The following is an 18,165-nucleotide window of genomic DNA, read 5'->3' on the forward strand; positions in this document are numbered from 1 at the left end:
TGGTGAACAGATACTCTGATATTCCCACACAGCGAAATAGGAAGCGAACTCCAGATACACAAAACAAGTATAGTGACTCTGGAAAAGGCAAAATTAGAAGGACAGAAAACACATTTAGTGGTTGCCCAGGGCAGAAGTGAGAAGAGGAATTGACTATAAAAGAACGTGGGAATTTCTTTAGGGGATGCAACTTCTGCATCTTGGTCTTTGTCATTGCTACACAAATGTGTGTGTAAAAATGTGCAGAGCTGGTCAGGTGAATTTTAGTGGTTTTAAATTATTCCTTAATAATAAATAGAAGGGGGAAAAGGACCAATATTATCTAGTGTTGGCAAGGACAGGGGGGGCAACTGGAATTCTTGTACGGCACTGGTAGGAATATAAAATAAAACAGCCACTTTGGAAAACACTGGCAGTTACAAATGCTTCCCACGTGACCCTGCCATCCTGCTCTCGTGTATTTACTGAAAAGAAATGAAAACTTGTTCACACAGTGGTTTGTGCATACATGTTCAAAGCTTCTTTATTATAGCCCCAAAATGGAAGTCTATCTAACAGATAGGGAGATAAACAAATGGTGGTACATCTGTGCAGCAGAATATATTATTCAGCAATAAAAACGGATGGTCAATAGAACTTGATTATAGTGATGGTTGCATGAGTATATGGATACATTTTTCAACGCTCATCAAACTGTACACTCTAAATTGGCAATTTGTATTTTATGTAACTTATACCTTAAGGTAGATTTGTTTAAAATCTAATGTGCATAAAGCACTATGCATCTGCGTTAACATACAAGCATTCATTAAATGTTAGCTATTATTAGCATGTGAGCTATTTGAAAATAGTTTTTCTAAGTCTTATAATGTGACCTAATTCTAGCAAGTAAGTTAAACTCTCTGGGTCATTTCATGACCAAGTGTTCCCGAGCCTCTCATGAATCAACTGCATGATTCTGTTTACATGAGAATAAGTGGAATGCTGCAGCGTCAATAATCCCAGCTCTGAAAGGTTTAACAGTACCTCTGAATTTCATAATCTTCATTAAGTTTATTCTTTTTGAATTCCACACAGGTTAGGGGCTCCTGCTTTTCAACAATGTTACTGAATATATAATACTTAGATGATTTGTCTTGCCTACGGACAGCTATGAATTTTCTCAGAACCTGAATGTTCTCTAAGGGAGGGACAGAATTGAATTAACTGGGTATTTACTGATCAGTGTTTGATAGTCGGTTGGGACTTGTGGCCAGAAAAAAAAAACCACGATCCCTACCCTCAAATACCCCAGAACTTAATTCAGTTGAGGAGTCAGGATACAACAGTGGAAGCCATTATTATATCAAGTATTAAATGGGAAGTTAAGGACCATACCTCTTTCTCCTTTGAGAAGAAAATGTTGCCTGATGGGAAAGGTTCTTTGTGCGGTGGGGATTAGTGGCAAGCTTCAGAAAGAACATAGGTCTGGGATCAGAAGACCTAGTAGTGGCCCTGCCAGTTACTTAATGTAAGGCCTTAGTCAAGTCATTCAACTTTCCCAAGCTCGTGTAACTAACAAGAATTGTAGTAACAGCTGTGACGCTTTCACTGAGTCACGGAAATGTGGAAAGGCACTGTGTGAAGCGAACTACAAATCCCTATTCAAAGTTGCCTAATTAACTTTACTATCTCAGCTGGGCCTTAACACTGAATGCCTGCCATGTGCCAGACACCATGTGAAGCGTTTTCCACATACCACTGTTCACAAAAGCTTTGAGAGTTAAGTATTGTTTTCCCCACTTACAAAAAGAAAAATGAAGTTCAGAGAGATCATTCCCTACTCAAACTCAGTCAGCTATGGGGTTAAGTCAAATTTGCTTTACCTCAGCTTCCAGGTCCCAAAGAGAAGAATAAGCCTAGGGTGATACATGATGAAGTGGCCATTCTGTCCAGAGCCCGAAATGTGTCCTGCACAGCATAGGCAGAGGTGAAATTGGTAAGCTTGTGGGCTGCTAGTGAGGGCTGGTTTATTTACAAATGGAGTCATTTTTAGATGTGTCTTCCAATTTAAATTACAAAGTCAGAAATATTTGGTTTACTAGTTACTGATAATGTCTGTTGAAAGCATGGTTAACAGTACTAATGGATTTAAAAATCGATGCTTGTTTAATAGGCCCTACGATCAGCTTGATTAATATGCAGTAATTGTTTTTCCAGTTAAGTTTCCTCATTGGCAGAAAATATGGTAAACATAGGCAAAAATAGACAATTTTCTCCAATTTAATCAAAGGCTTTTCACTATGTCAGGTTACACTGGGCTCCTTGTGCACCCTTAAAATCCCCTTGGCCCCCTTCTTCCTCCAGCCACTGCTACAGTGACTACTTCCACATAGCTTGCCATCATGTCAGAGCAGATACGTTGCCTGGAGCCCACAGGAAGTACGTGTCTTCCCCGCCATAGAGCTTGTCTGACAATTCAATGTAGAATGTGCTGGTCCACTCTGAACTTGGGAAGGCACAGTCAGCATACGAGGAGAGTTAATGCCCATGGCTTCTTACTCTTGACCAGTGGATCAAGAGTCAGTAGGTAGATGCTTCCTTTTTGATTCCCAAAGCAGAACAGTTTGGAGATGGTTTCATACTTTTCAGAAGGTCCTGACAACTGAGTGACCTGCAGTGACAGACAATGGAATAACACATCCTTGTATTGGTTTTCCTTCCCTTCTCATTCTCTCCCTTATCTCACACGACTGCTCCCTGAAATAATATTCACAAGTAAGCCGTGTATACACAATCCTCTGTCTCAGCTTCTGCTTTGTGAAAGTATGGAATCCAGGTTAAAATTATTCCTTTTTAAGCAGGTCTTTAAAAGGAGTCATCAATAAGGACTCCATTGCTAGTGGTAAGTGGATAGTGCTAACCTCTGTTTTGCAGTAACATCAGAATCACTAAGATTTTCCCTGTGGTCATTTGGGATGAGCTACAGGTAGAAGGTGCATCACTGAGTTAAGAGGAAGCTGAGGCACTTAAATAGTATGGGAACAATGATATATAAGAGGTGGTGGGATTGGCTGGCTTTTGTTCACTGCTTGGTAGTCTTGAAAAAATAAAATAGCAAGCTCAGAACAGCCAATTATCACCCTAAGACATGCTGTGAAAGTCATAGGGTCAGAGTAGATGATAGTCTGATACAAACTTAATGTAAACTAAACCAACAGCCCCAATTTCAGCTGCTGTGCCAGATGTTGTTATGCTTATTGAAACAGATCAACATAGCCCCCCCGGCACTTCATATGTGGCTTTTGATTTGGCATACACATTTTTCTTAGTCCCCATTAATAAGCAAGATTAGCAACACTTATGTTTACATGAGAAGGATAGCAGTACAGTCTTTCTCTACATTAACTCTGTTACAATATAGTCTGCAGGAGGGTGATGTCAGGGAAGATGGCAGAGTTGGAAATTGCCAGACTCCACCTCTCCACCTGGACAACAATTTTACTGGCAGAAATTCTCAAGTGCCTATTTTGCAACATGTTTATCTGAACACTTGCAGCTGAAAAGGTTGGCAGGTAAATTACAGTTTATTTTAGCAGTCAGTGTATTGGAGGCTACCCACCCTTCATCCCTGTGGCAGGCAGTTGGCCCAGCAACCCACAGTTCTGGCACAGCTTGTTGGAGCCAAGACAGCAACAAGGACCTTGTCTCTCAAGTATTGGGGTTCTATATTGTCACTGTGGGTTGCTTCTTAGATCAATGAAGGGCAGAGAAAGGGTCCGGATGCTGTTGTATCAACCCCCACCAACTGAAGCAGTTTCCAGGAGATACACAGGAGCTAAATAAAGCTTACCTGGTTTTGGTTTGGTTTGGTTTGGGGGGTTTTGGTGGTGGGGAGGAGGTTTTTGGACCTTCAAGAACAACTGTAAATACGGGAGAATTTAGAAAGCCACCACACAATACCCAGGGAAATGCATGGGCTCAGAAAAAGCCTCAGAAGACCCTAAGCTTTCACCTTAAGCTTTTCCAAGATGATCCTTGCACAGAGACTTCCTAAAACACATACAAACCCTAGGGAAGGGGGAGAATTTGATCTCTAGTTTCCATATTATAAAGTTTAAATGTCCAATTTTCAACAACAACAAAAATCACAAGGCATACAAAGAAACAGAAAAACGTGACCCATTAAAGAAGCAAAATTAATTGATGAAAGGTAAGTGAAGAAGCCCAGACATTGGGCTTACTAGACAAAGACTTTAAAATAACTGTCTTAAGGATGCCCAAAGAGCTAACAATACAAAGACAGAAACACAATGTATGAACAAAATGAAAACATCAAAAAAGAGCTAGAAATTATAAAAAGTAATTGAAAAGACATGCTAGAGCCAAAAAGTACAGTAACTGAAACTAAAAATACACTAGGAGGATTCAAAAGCCCATTTGAGCAGGTAGGAGAAAGAATCAGTGAACTTGAAGATAGCACAATTGAAATGAACAAGTCTGAAGAATAGAAAGAAAAAAGAATGGAGAAAAGTGAACAGGGCCTAAAGGACCTGTGGGATACCAAACAGAATTCCTCTGTGAGTCCTAGAAGGAGAAGACAAAAAGAAAGGAGCAGAGAGATGACTTGAAGACATAATAGCTGAAAACTTCACAAACTTGAGGAAACACATGAATGTAAACATCCAGGAAACAACAAATCCAAGTAGGATGAATTCAGAGATTTATTTATTTTTCTTTCCTTATTTCACTGGAAATATGATATTGCTTATTTTTCTAACTGTGTGTTTTATTTTATTTATTTTTCTTTCCTTATTTCACTGGTTAGGACCTCTAGCAAAAGTAGTAAAAGTCACCATCACTGCTTTGTTCTTAACCTTATTAAGAAAAAGTTATCTTTTCACTATGAAGTGTGATGTTACCAGAAGTTTATTGTATGCTGTTGATCTGATTAGTTAATTTTTAAAACAATTATTCCATCCATTTTCTTGAGATATTTTGTCTCTAGTTTTCTTCTCTTATAATGTCAAATTATTTATGGTTTTGGTATCAAAATAATTGGTATCAAAATAATCAGAGATCCACACCAAGACACACACCGGACTGAGAAGCCAAAAATCAAAGAGAGATTCTTGAAACAGTAAGAGAGAAGTGACTCATCACATTAAAGGGATTCTCAACGAGATTATCACTCATTTTTCTCTTCAGAAACCTGGGAAGCAGGAGGCAGTGAAATCCTGTATTTAAAGTGCTGGAGAAAAAAAAAGCTTCAAAAATGATGGAGAAGACACTTAGATAAACAAAAACCTGAGGGAGTTCATTTCCCCTAGGCCTGCCCTATAATAAATGCTAAAGAGAGTTTGTCCGGTTACTTCAAGACAGCAACTTGAAGCCATATGAAGATGTAAAGATCTCCGGTAAAGGTAAATATCTGAGCACATATAAAAGCAGTATTATTGTAATCTTGGTCTGTAACTCCACTTTTTATTTTCAACAAGACTTAAAATACAAATGCATGAAATATTAGTCTGTTTTATTGAGAACACAATGTATAAAGACGTAATCTGTGACATCAGTAACAGGTGCATGGAACTATAAAAGCAGTTTTCTATTGAAGTCAAGTTGACATACATTTAAGTAAATTGTTATAACTATAGGGTGTTAAATATAATCCCCATGGTGACCACAAAGAAAAAAGGAAATAAGAGAATAAAAACATTTCACTACAGAAAAATTAAACACAAAAGAAGGAAGTGATGCAGGAAAAGAGGGACATAAAAATTATAGGCATATAGAAAATAAAAGAATGGCAGAAGTAAGTCCTTCCTTAACAGTAATCATTTTAAATGTAAACAATTAAATTCTCCAATCAAAAGACAGAGATTGGTAGAATGGATTAAAAAATAATAATCCAACTATATACTGTCTACAATTATATAAACACTTATGCACCTAATAACACCTTTAAAATATAAGAAGCAAATATCTCCCTGAAATGAAGCGAGAAATAGGCAGTTCAATAATAATAGTTGGCTTCAATACCCCACTTTCAATAACGGATAGAATCAACCAGACAGAGTAAAAGTAAGAAACGGAACACTTGAATAGCATAATAAACCATCTAGACCTAATAGACATATATACAAAACCGTCTTCCCAACAACAGCAGAATGTACATTATTATTAAGTGCACATGGAACATTCTCCAGGATAGGCCATATGTTAGGCCACGCAAAAAAAGTCTCAATAGATTTTAAAAGATAGCTATCATACAACTAATCTTTTCTGACAAGGTTAGAGTTAGAAATCAACAACAGAAGGAAAACTAGAAAATTTACAAACACATGGAAATTAAACAACTCACTCTGAAACAACCAATGGGTCAAAGAAGAAATCACAAAGAAATTAGAAAGTACTTACAGACAAATGTAAAGGGAAACACAACAGACCAAAAGTTATGGGATACTGCAAAAACAGTGGCCAGATGGAAATGTATAGTGCAAATACCTACATTAAAACTAAAAAGCAAATCAATAACAACCTTACACCTTAGGGAACTATAAAAAGAAGAACAAACCAAGCCCAAAGATAGCAAAAGGAAAGAAATTATAAAGACTAGCGCAAACATAAAATAGAAAAAGAATAGAGAAAAAAATCAATGAACTCCAAAGTTGCTTCTCTGGAAAAAATCAACAAAATTGACAACTTTAGTCATACTGACAAGAAGAGAGAAGGTGCAGATAACTAAAATCAGAAATGAAAGTGGCATTACTACTGACCGTACAGAAATATAAAGGGATAATAGAAGAATACTATAAACAACTGTGCCCTGACAAATTGAGTAACCTGGAAGAAATAGACCAATTCCTTGGCCCACATAAATTACCTAAACGGAATCAAGAAGAAACAAATCTCAACAGACCTGTAAAAAGTAAAGAGACTGAATCAGTAATCAAAAACCTCCCAACAAATTAATTTTCTGGAACAGATGGCTTCACTGGTGAATTCTACTAAATATTTAAAGAGGAATTAACACTCCTCTTTCTCAAACTCTTCCAAAAAGTTTTAAGATGAAGAAACACTTCTGAACTCATTCTATAAAGTCAGCATTCTTCTGATACTAATGCCAGATAAAAACATCAGGAAAGAATTACAGATGAATATCCCTTATGAATATAGGTGCAAAAATCCTCCACTTTGTTTCTCAGAGATGATAGTACTGTGCTGCCTATTATTTGGTGTCCGAAAACTAAGTTTTAAATATATTTTGTCCAATTTTTTAATTGTTTAAGGGGGAAGAGTAAATCTGGTCCCATTACTCCATCTTGGCTGGAAGCAGAAGTAACAGCTAGAGACAATTTATTAGGTGGGTCAAACTTCAAGTAGATTTACAAAATTGTGATATAAGAGAGTTTTATCTTGATTAGATAGTCAAGACATTTTCCTAAAATGTATGTACTCTATGCCATACATATCCAATCATATGGCAGTCTGGTATATAATGTGATCCTCTGGTTTCCCAATGAGATGATTAAAAAGAGAAAGTTTAGACAGAGAGATAGATAGATAGATAGATAGATAGATAGATAGATAGATAGATAGATAGATAAAATGATAGATAGATGACTGATAGATAGATGATAGATGATAGATGATAGATAGATAGATAGATAGATAGATAGATGATAGATAGATAGATGACTGATAGATGATAGATAGATAGATAGATAGATAGATAGATAGATAGATAGATAGATAGATAGATACAGGCAGACAAGACAGGCATAAACATAGATATCCTTTAAGACACAGAGATGTTTAAATATCTACTTAAAATACTCAATTTAGTTGCAAATATATAAAATTACACATTAGGTAAACTAATACATGATTTTAGAAAATTGCTCTTTCCTACTTTCACTTATGTAATTTATTCACTCTCTTATATGCACCTTTAACTTCACGTTACAGGAAATGGCTTGTCTTCTGTTTGTCTTTGTTTTCATTTAGCATTCACCACATTTAAAACACTTACTCTGTGGTTTTTGTAACAGATTTTTATAAAGCTTGTTTACAATATATCCAACAATTATAATTGAATGTATCAAACCGCCAAGTATAATTACTAAATACTAAACCTGTTCTGTTTCTTGTCTCTGTTTTCAAAAATCCACCCCATCAGATTACCTCTATAGTCACCCAAAAGTAGCACTTAAAGGTCATTTTAGACTATGGTTGAAAGGTAAAATACAAGTTGTCCACTTAAATTTGAACTTCAGATAAACAAATTAATTTTAGTATAAAAATGCCCCAAATATTGTATAGATCATATATGTACTAAAAAAAAACAGTATCTGACATTTAAATTTAACTGGGCATACAGAACGCCTAGTTAAAATAAAAACACAGATTTTTATTTACTAAATATGGCAACCCTATTTTAGACCACTGTCTTCCTCAACAAACCTTTGTAAGATTTTGCCTTTTCAGATGATTCCTTCTATTTGGAGTGATAATATTGAGAGATCGTCCTACTGTAGGCATAAACAGTAATTTCCACCATCATTTTCTTCCTAAGTATGTAATACCAGAAACACTCTTGAGTATACGTCCAACTATTTTTCCTTGGTGGGAGCTAGAAATTAATTCAGAGAACAAAGTATTGGAAGACAGGGTTCGCCAACTCTCTATATACCACCAGAAGCTGCATTACTAATTAGATTCTTATAATATTCATTAACCATGAGCTTGAACTAGATGAATATTGCATTTTTCTTTTCATATTTTCAGATTTGTTTTCCCTAAATCTTCTTGGCATAACAGCATTTTTCAACGGCACGTCATCTTTATTACCACCATCCTGACTACACAGTATTTCCTAAGACACGTATAACTGTGAGGCAATTTAAATGGCAAACTGTAATATCTAGGAAGAAATCAAGGATTAAAAGAAATCCCCTCAATCCTATGGACTTAAAAAAATATAGAAGTCTTGAGGACTGGATTTCTTCATAAAACAAAATGTTTTTTCTTCACTTATTCTTAGGCATAGTGACAATAATGCTTTCATTTTCCCCTGCTGTATTATTTAGAAGGAGGAATTCAATTTCTCCCAGAGCTGTGGAAGCCTGGTTGGGAATCAAATCTTTAATAGTCTAACTTGCTCGGTCACATTATTAAATGAGGGAGAAAAAAATAACGTTTGCCCCCTTTGGATCCCAGTTTAGAATCCTTGAAAAAGTGCTCGGTTCCTCTGTGGCTCCTAAATATCCTCGGTTAATTTCCAGTTGTACCCAGCTTGCATCATTTCCTGTGATTCAGAAAATCATTTTTTGTTCTGTCCCTAAGGATACAAATTGGAAATAAAGTGATAAAACTTGGAAGTAAGGCAATAAAACATCCCTAGGAAGCCTGAGAATCTTAGATCTTGCCTGGGTGTACTGAAAAGAACCTGTCCACACAGGGAAAATATTCGCTACCTTCTTTAATTCAGTGATGCTTTTTCTTCCCTCCTTCCCCCCACCAAACCCCCTCTTTTTTTTTTTTTTTACAGAGAAGCAGCTGCTGCTCTTATTAGCAGATGACATCACTGGTTCTGAGGAAAATTAGGGAGCTCGCCGCCTTGAGGCTGGTGCGGTGGGGGGAGCGGGAGGGCCTGCCCCAGCCACGTCTTTGTAGCCTGGCTTCAATGGAATTTCTCCCAACACATTCCTATCCCTAAAGGACATCCCTGCCTGTCTTCCCAGCACAATTCCTTCGCTGCCAGCCAGACACTGACACTAACCAGAGCTCAACCAGCCCTACAACCCAGTTCCTCTCCTACATTAGTTTGTCATTGTTACAGGAAAGAAGAGTTCCTGTGCGCTAGTCAAGCAATGAAGGAATTTTTTAAACGGTAATTTGACAAATGGCATTTCCTTCGGGCTTTTCTTTTTCCATTCTTCAGGACAAGTGTGCCTGGAGCCAGGTGTTTACAACACCCTCATCCAATAACTATGAAGCCAACTTGAAAAGATGCTCAACAGTCGTTCTTTTATAACTTGATTTCTTTCACAGTATTTTACACGGAATGATGACTAGAGTCAGACTACAAATGGGCCGTCAGATTCTTGCCTAAGGAAATGGCGTGATTGGGAGGAAGACCGAACCATTCTCACCTAAGCTGGTCTCTTGCAGCAATGTTAGGGCAAATCAGGTTTTCCCTAAGCTGGTTCCCTGTGGCTCAGGTTTTCCCTGGTGAAGCAGAGAGAGTTGGGAGTAACTGAGCCAGGTGGGCAGACTACTCGGGGTGCCGGGTGGATTCCAGGCCGAGGCTGGCATCTCTACGAGAGTTCGTGCACCTGTCTGTTCGGGTGAGCTGAGCCTTCTCGGGGATCTGGGGTGGGATTCACATGAGCTCACACCCCCTTTCTACTGAGATTACCTGCCTGCCGTCTGTGAGCCTCATCCGAGCAGAAATCCGGCCTTACGTGCTTCCCCAGTGGCACCAGCACCCAGCACGGTGGCTGGCAGAAAGGTTCACTTGGTGGCTAAATGCTCTTTGATAAACTGACTCATCCGGGAAGATGATGTTAAAAGCTAGTTCCTAGTCGACTTTTCCCCCACCAGGGAGCAGAACCCAAGCAGGGGAATGACAGGCAGGAGGGAGCCGGCAGCAGTAGTACGCACGCTCAGCCAATCCAAGTCTTCCTATCTACTAAAAACACTGGACGTTTCCAAGCACAGCTAAGCGCTCCCGTAAGATCATCCCCAACAAGTAACTAGGAGCGTGCCTTCCCACACCTTTCCCTCCGAGGAGCTCGCCTCCACACGCTGCTCTGGGCTTACACAGGGTGTGATCACCTGGGTCTCCCGACCCTAGGAAATGTTGGGTTTCTTTGTATTAAAAAAAAAAAGTATCTGCACCCTTTGAGTCAACAGCATTCTTGTTTTCTGTGTTTTAATTCCATGTGCTAAAGTACTTGGTTTGAATGGAAATTAGACATGAAACCAACTCTAACTACAGACCTAGCACCGATCTGGGGGCCAGGGCGCCTTCCTCCCCGTCTCTCCTGCTTGTCTTCCCATCGTTTACCAGGTGTCACAGCAACATGCCCCTCGTCTTGCTCCTGTCGTGGGGGTAAGGCTATTAGGGGCAGGACACTGCCACACGGTGCCCCAAAGGCCTTTTATCTGTATGGTCTCTTGTCTGTATTCCTGACTCATCTCCACGAGCCCACACACAGCACCCAACCCCTTGTCAGCATGCAGTAAGTTGCATGAGACAAAAAGTGATTCTTGCATCCACTAAGTGCTCGCTCTGTGCCAGCCACCATCACATTTAATCCTCTACAGTCCTAGGAGACGGACACTGTTACTATTACTCCCGTTTTCCAGATGGGGAGGCTGTTGCTTCCCTGGTTCCTTGCCCAAGATGCATGGGCAGAGCCAGGATTCAGAGGAGGCCCATCAGCCCCTACGGCGGGGGCGCAGCTTCTCCACAGCGAACTGGCGAGGCTGCGTCGTACTGTGAAGTCACTGGAGGGCAGGGAAGAGGGAGCCACAGGCTTGGGACGAAGCTGACACTGAGGATGACAGAGCAGAGTCCACAAGGGGCCAGGGCTGCAGGGGGCCCCACCACCTGGGAGCCTGTCCCCTTCTGGACTTTGAAGTCACATAATAAAAATCCTTACCCCTTAAACCATGTTGAGTTGATTTTGATTTTTGCTCTTTGCAATGGCAAGTACTCACTGATGCACCGGGCAAGAGGGGTCAGCGATTCTTCGCCCTCTGCCACCTCCTCCACTTTCTATTTACAGATTTGCTCCTTTTCTGCAGGAACATACTCTTCAATGAAATTTTAATTGATGCTTCCCATATACCAGATGGAAATCAAACTGCATCAATAGATTCTTTGTGATGAATAAAATGTGTCCATATGCCTTTGTTTTTGTGAATTTTTCTTCACCTTTTAACTTCTGGGTTTATTTCGTGCCCACTGGGAGTTTATGGAAGTTTCTGGCTCTGCATTGAGAAGGAGGTAACATTTATTTCTTGGTGGTAGATTGCAATCATACTCTTGGTCACAAAGGCCTTTTAGACTCACTTCTAAGCTAATTTATTTCTTCGAGAGCTGCACAGTCCCAGCCTTGTAGAAAGAGACTCAGTGATGACGGTCAGAAATGCTCTTTGTCGGAGCCGAAGTCTCTTCTGCATCCTTGATTGCGTCTAAATGATGCTCTTATTCTTAAACAGAGCACACTTTCTCAGTCCGCCAAGAAGCGCTTGGTTTGTTTACCAGCCCCAGGGGCTGGAGGAAGCAGCAGTCAAGAGGGTAATCACCCAGCCAGGTGAGCTGCCACTGAGCTGCGGCTGGGGAGAAAATGGCTTTGAATCCTGAAAGGGTTTGGTGTCCTGCCAGCCTGCCTACTAAGGAATCTGCTCAGCCCTGCGTGGGAAATTGGATGGCAGGCAAAGAAGGACTCGGAACACTTCCAGATGGGGACACTTGAGGTATCTGTAATCGTCGTGGCCAGGGGGCAAGACGTGAGGGTGTGTGTGACCCAGAAATGAGAGACCTGGGGGGTACAGGCCTTCACAGCAACCCTGGCACTTGGGTGAGAACTGGGACCCCAGGGCCCACAGATAAATGATTGCCTAGTGCCCTGCCTTAGCTGGCTCGGCCAAGGGATGAGTATGGCCAGAGAAGAGGATGACAGGACCAGGTGTTTGGGGGAGGACAGATCCCCTGGAGTCTCAACTAGGAGAAATGCCCCTGGGCCATCAAATCTTAACATGTCTGCACCCTGTGGGTTTAGGAGGGTGCTGTCCCCCAAGGGTCAGCTGGGGCTCTCAAAAGGTAAGTCCAGGCACAGCTGTGTTTCTAAAGTCAGACAGGACTGCTCTTCAAACTTCATTCATTCCTTCACTGAGACCTGCTATGCGCCAGCCGGCCACTGTGTTAGGTTCCACGGGTTCCTGAGCCTGAGTGTGGGTGTCAGGGTGGCTGGGGGAAGGTGGGTGTGACAAGTCTAATAGTATTTTAAGTATGCTAGACTAGCTGCTAACTCAAAGAAATATTGTTATAATTCCTTTCCTAAACTGAGAAATTTACAATTCAAAGTCATCCCATTCGTAAACACAGATGCACCTGAGGGTCTGGGAAGCCTTCGAGCAGCTAGATTCTGCTGCTGAGACTCCTCCTGAGGAGTCCCGCGGGTGGCGCACCGGACCCCGCTGCAGCCCCTGCACAGTGACGGGGCTGTAGGAGGCCCCGTGGCTGCCCTCAGCTCTGACCCACCCCAGCCTGTGGTGCAGGCCCGCCCAGGCCTCTGTGCATGAAAGAGGATAGGGACTTGCTGAGGAATTACACATTCCTTGTGACAGTCATCTGGAAAGAGGCGGTCCCCGAACCAGGACAAGGACAGCAGGCCCTGCCAGAAAGACCAGGCATCCCCCCAGCCCCCGCTGCTGTCTGCAAGCTTCCCTCGCTCCTATGTGCACTGGAGCCTGAGGGGCCCCTGGCCTGCCTCGTGTGCAAGGAGCCTCGGTTTCAGACGCTTTGTTATTTCTAAGTGAAGCTGCACAGCCAGCCAGTCCCAGAGAAACCGGACAGGATGCAGGTGGCTCATGACACAACAGGAAAACTGTCCTGATCCCAGACCACATACCTGCAGTGCTCTAGGAATTAATGTATTTTTAAGATACATATTTAAGTGCTGTACTTACTTCGTGGCAGGCACAATTGTATTGTACTGTTTTTCTGCAGGCTTGATAACTGCTTTCTGGGTGGCTTTTGTAACATTTTTTGGAATTTCTTCATTTTTCAATGTGTCAGGTGATTAAAAAAGGAGGGCCAGCGGGGAATGGCCCTGGTCTTTTTCAACCTCAGAGAGGTCCTGCCTGGCCTGGACGTTAAGTTTCCTTCACGGGGAAGGAGGCCTTTCTTCTCAAAGTGTGGTCCCTGGGCCAGCACGCCTGCATCGCCTGGAACTTGTTCAAAACACCAAGTCTGACTTTCAAGAGGGTCCCTGGGTGATTTCTAAGGCTCTGAAAGTTGGAGAAGCACAGCTGTAGGGAACATGGGAGGAGATGAGTTCACCACAGCTGAAGCCCGATCACGCATCCGTCCCGGGTCTCTGAGTGCCTGTGTCCGCACGGTCTTCCACACGGCTGGCTGAAAGTTTGGGTGAGGGGGTGAGCAGTTCTGCAGCAGCCCACCCAACTCCCCCAGAGGAAGTGGAGGGGCCTGGAGTCCTGGGCTCCCCCATCCAGCCACGCCGCATCTCATTTACAAACATTTGTACTCTGTTATCACTGTCATGTTTAAGATTTTGCCATTAAAAATGTATGGAATTTGTTTTCTTTCTTGTTTTGTAAGTCAAATTCATAGAACCAAGGATTGGGAAGAAGGGGAGAATGGAGGGTTGCTGTTTAATGGGTACAGAATCTCAGTCTTAGAAAATTGAGAAGAGTTCTGGAGATGGACAATGGGGTTAGTGGCACAATAAAGAAACTCTCCTTAATGCCACTGAACTGTCCTCTTAAAATGGCTAAATGGTAAATTTTATGTCACCGATATTTTACCCCAGTAAAAGAAGTATTAAGGAGGTAAATCAGTGGTTCTCACTGGCTGATTGGATGCAGGCCTGGTGAGGGCCAGGACAGAGAGGAGGCCGCCGCAGTGCCCAGTTCTAGAGGCCCCCCCACCGTGGTCCACCCTGCGTCCATCCTGACTCATTGCTACTTACCTTCACCCTCCTCCCAAAGCCAGACTTCCAGGGCTTAGACGGAGGCCCTGGAGGGGAGGCTCTCACAGCACACTAACAAAATCACCCTGCCAAAGCTCTGCCTTCCCGGGAAAATGGCCAGCGTCCCTGGGACAAAGTGGTGGAAGAGAGTGAGACGGCTCTGAGTGAGAGGTGTGGGCAGCCTCAGCAGCCTGGGGCCCGGCCCTGGGGTGCCCTCCGCCCTGGGGGCCTTTGGGGAGGCAAAGCCCTCCACTAACCCCAGCACAATGTGCCAGGCCTGCATGCAGAGTGGCCCACGGAGGGGCAGGGAGGCCGACCCAGACGCAGCCCTGCAGCCTCTGCAGCCGTGACCCATGCACAGAGCCCAGCTCTCAGGCCATACACGAAGGGCAGTGGGGTGAAGGGCAGGGGGCCAGAGGGGGAACATGACCTGGCCTCCAAGACAAGGCCAGGGCCCTTCCACACTGCCGGCGTGCCAGCCAGCGGCAGGTGTCAAGGAGGTACGGAAGTGAGCAACGCAGCCTCACTCCGAGTGGAGTCAGGAGGCAACGAAACGAGGCTTCCCACTCAGGGCCACTCCTTGCAGCTCACTTTACATACTCTACTGAGAAGGAAGATTTTCTCCTGACCTGGCAACGAGCCAGCCAATGAGAAGCCGCCACAACCCGGAGCTCTCGCTCTCCTCCAATGAGCTGTGGTTCAAGCCGCCCCTCCCAGCTCCCTTCTTCCCTCTATTAGGGACCCTTTCCTCCTGCGCCCTCCAGGCTTGCCTGTGGGTCACCAGAGCTTCCTGCCCCAAATGGAAGATCCCCTGCTACTCCCAAATAAGCTCACGGGTGCTGGCTGCTTTATCTTTAAAGCTGACGGAGAGGAGGCTGGTCTAGGACAGGAAGGTCTGATTCAGGCCCGCGAGGCTCTAAGGGGGCTCCTAGGCTCCTACCCAGGGGCTGCAGTTAGCTGCTTGATGACCCCAAGGCCAGGCCTCCAGGTGTTCTGTTGACCTTGTGCTCAGTGCCTCTCATTCCACAGCCTCCTCCAAAGCCATTGCTTAACAAAAGCCTCTGAAAAGGGAGCTGGAGGAAAGAAGGGCCCTGTGGTCACAGGCAGCCTAGGTGTGTTTGCTGAGGACTGAGAGGCAGGGGCAGGGAGGGGCCCTGGGGATGGGGAGGAGTACAAGGGGAGGGGAGGGCCCTGGGGCCTGGGGGTGAAGGGGAGGGGCCCTGGGGCATCGGGGTGAAAGACCCCTGGGGGATGGGGAGGGGCCTGGGGCCTGGGGGTGGGGAGGGGCCCTGGGGCCTGGGGGTGAAGGACCCCTGGGGGATGGGGAGGGGCCTGGAGCATCAGGGTGAAGGGGCTCCAGGGGTGGGGCGGGTCCCTGGGGGCAGGGAGGGGCCTGGGGCTTCGGGGTGAAGGGTCCGTGGGGAGTGGCAGGAGCACTGCAGAGGGGGGTCCGGAGGCCAGGGCTGCAGGCTCTGCCCTGTGCCTTAAAGGCCAGGTCAGTCATTGAACCTTGGCTTCCACGACCGTAAACCACGGACGCTGCCTTCCAGGATTCCTGAGGAATGTTAAAGAAGGCGCAAGAAGGGCTCTGTGGGTACTGGGCTATTTGGAAACGAGGCAGGTAAAAGAGGAGGCGGCGGAGCAGAAATGGGCCACGCATAAGAGGATTTTTCCAGCTGCTCATGTATCTAGGTGGCTCCTCTGTAGAGGACCCTCTCATGTGACCCTAAGGGTCATAGGGCAAGGTCCAGTCCCCAGAATCAAGAATGAGACACCCGGACAGAGTTCCTGCTGGTGTCACTGGCTCTCAATCCCCATTTATTCCTTGGATTCTTGGCCTCCTTCGTCCCTGCCCCTATTCCCTGTGTGATCCCATGTGGTATAAGTTCTCATTCAATCATTTGTGTTTGCTTGGTTTTCCGAGGAAATTAGTAATTGCAGCATTCGTGAACATTACGTGCTTTTCGGCAGCCGGCGTTGGCTCACAGAGCCTGACCAGACGCACGGACTTCTCCACGCCAGGCCAGGCTGCAGCCTGTGCCTGGCTGAAGCAGCGACTGCGGCCGCCCTGAGCGCACCAGACTCACCCAGGGATCTGTCCTTTCACACACACAGTCCATTTGCCCAGCATGCTGACCCCTCAACCTTTTGTCTTTGCCTTAAAAACTCCTCGTTGAGGTTGAAGACACTTCCAGTTATCTGTTCCCTGACCACTGGCAGGCCAGCCGACCCCTGCCTTCCAGCCCAGCAGCCTGTCAGCTACAGCACCAACGTGCCAGATTCGAATTGTGCCAGACTGTGAGCCATTAGTGGGTAGTCAAACCTGCTTCTTCAGGTCGGGTCGTTGGTGGGTGTCAAGCCTGGTGTCCAGAAGACGTCATTTCTTTCTTCTCTGACATGCAAACCCTGAGGCCCTTAGCCAGGAGATTTCAAGGGCAGACGCCAGGAACACTGATGGGCACGGAGGTCAGGGCTGGCCTGTGGCCTGCTTCCCGAGGCCAGGGCTGCCGGGGCGCACTGGGGAGTGCGGGGGGAGGCCCAGCAAAGCGGAGAGCCCAGTGCGTGGGAGGCCCCCGCGGAATCCAGGTGCACAGAACAGGGCCGGGGCATCTTTCCCTTAAGAGCTGACATCTTTTAGGGTTTCCCTTTGGGAAACTGCCCCACTAGGGCACTTGGATGGAAGGGTGGGCTCAGCAGTGCCCCACATTCTAGCGGGGGGCAAGCACACTTGTGTGAAGGGGTGGGAGGGAGGGTGAGGCGGGACAGCAGAGGAAGACAGGCTAGAAGGCCAGGTAGCAGGAAACCAAGTACTCAGCCAGTGGACGGGCCCCAAGGACTGGGGAGGGCAAAGCCAGTGAAGAGCTAAAATGGATAGCTTTGTGATTGTGCCGCGGTAGTGTAAACTCTTTTCTGCTGTGCCGTGCCCCCAGTGTTGTGTGAGTGTGTGTGTAGGAAAGTGAGAGAAGACTTCTGGGTCCGAAGCAGGAGCTCAGGGACCAGCGGCCTCTTCTGCCCCAAGGAATTGCCAGCAACGGCAGGCCTAAAGCCGTGGTTCTCACCCCACATGCGCAGTGTCATCGCCTGGGAAGCCCGTTTGCAAACCCAAAGCTGGTGCCCCCTGCCCTTCCCTTTGCCTAACCCAGGTGATGTGGGCCCGAGGTGCTCATGTGGTTTCTGATGCTCCCCAGGTTACCCGGACGTGCAGAGAGGTGGGGTCCACGGATGGGAGGAAGTGAACCAGAACCGACGGGGCAGCCATCGAGGCCCCCAGATGGGGAGTGGAGAGCCGGGGGACCGGAAGGCAGAGAGCTGAGGAATGCGTGGCTGCTCCTGCAAGGAGGGTTCTTCTGGGACAGGTGGAGGCCAGGGCACCTGGAACGCACAAACGCTAATGTTACTAGTGGGTCCGAAGCACAGCCCTGTGCTGGCCCGCTCCGGACCTCACAGGCGCTGACCC

Source organism: Manis javanica, chromosome 1 (genome assembly GCF_040802235.1).
Source record: "Manis javanica isolate MJ-LG chromosome 1, MJ_LKY, whole genome shotgun sequence".
Lineage (NCBI taxonomy): Eukaryota > Metazoa > Chordata > Mammalia > Pholidota > Manidae > Manis > Manis javanica.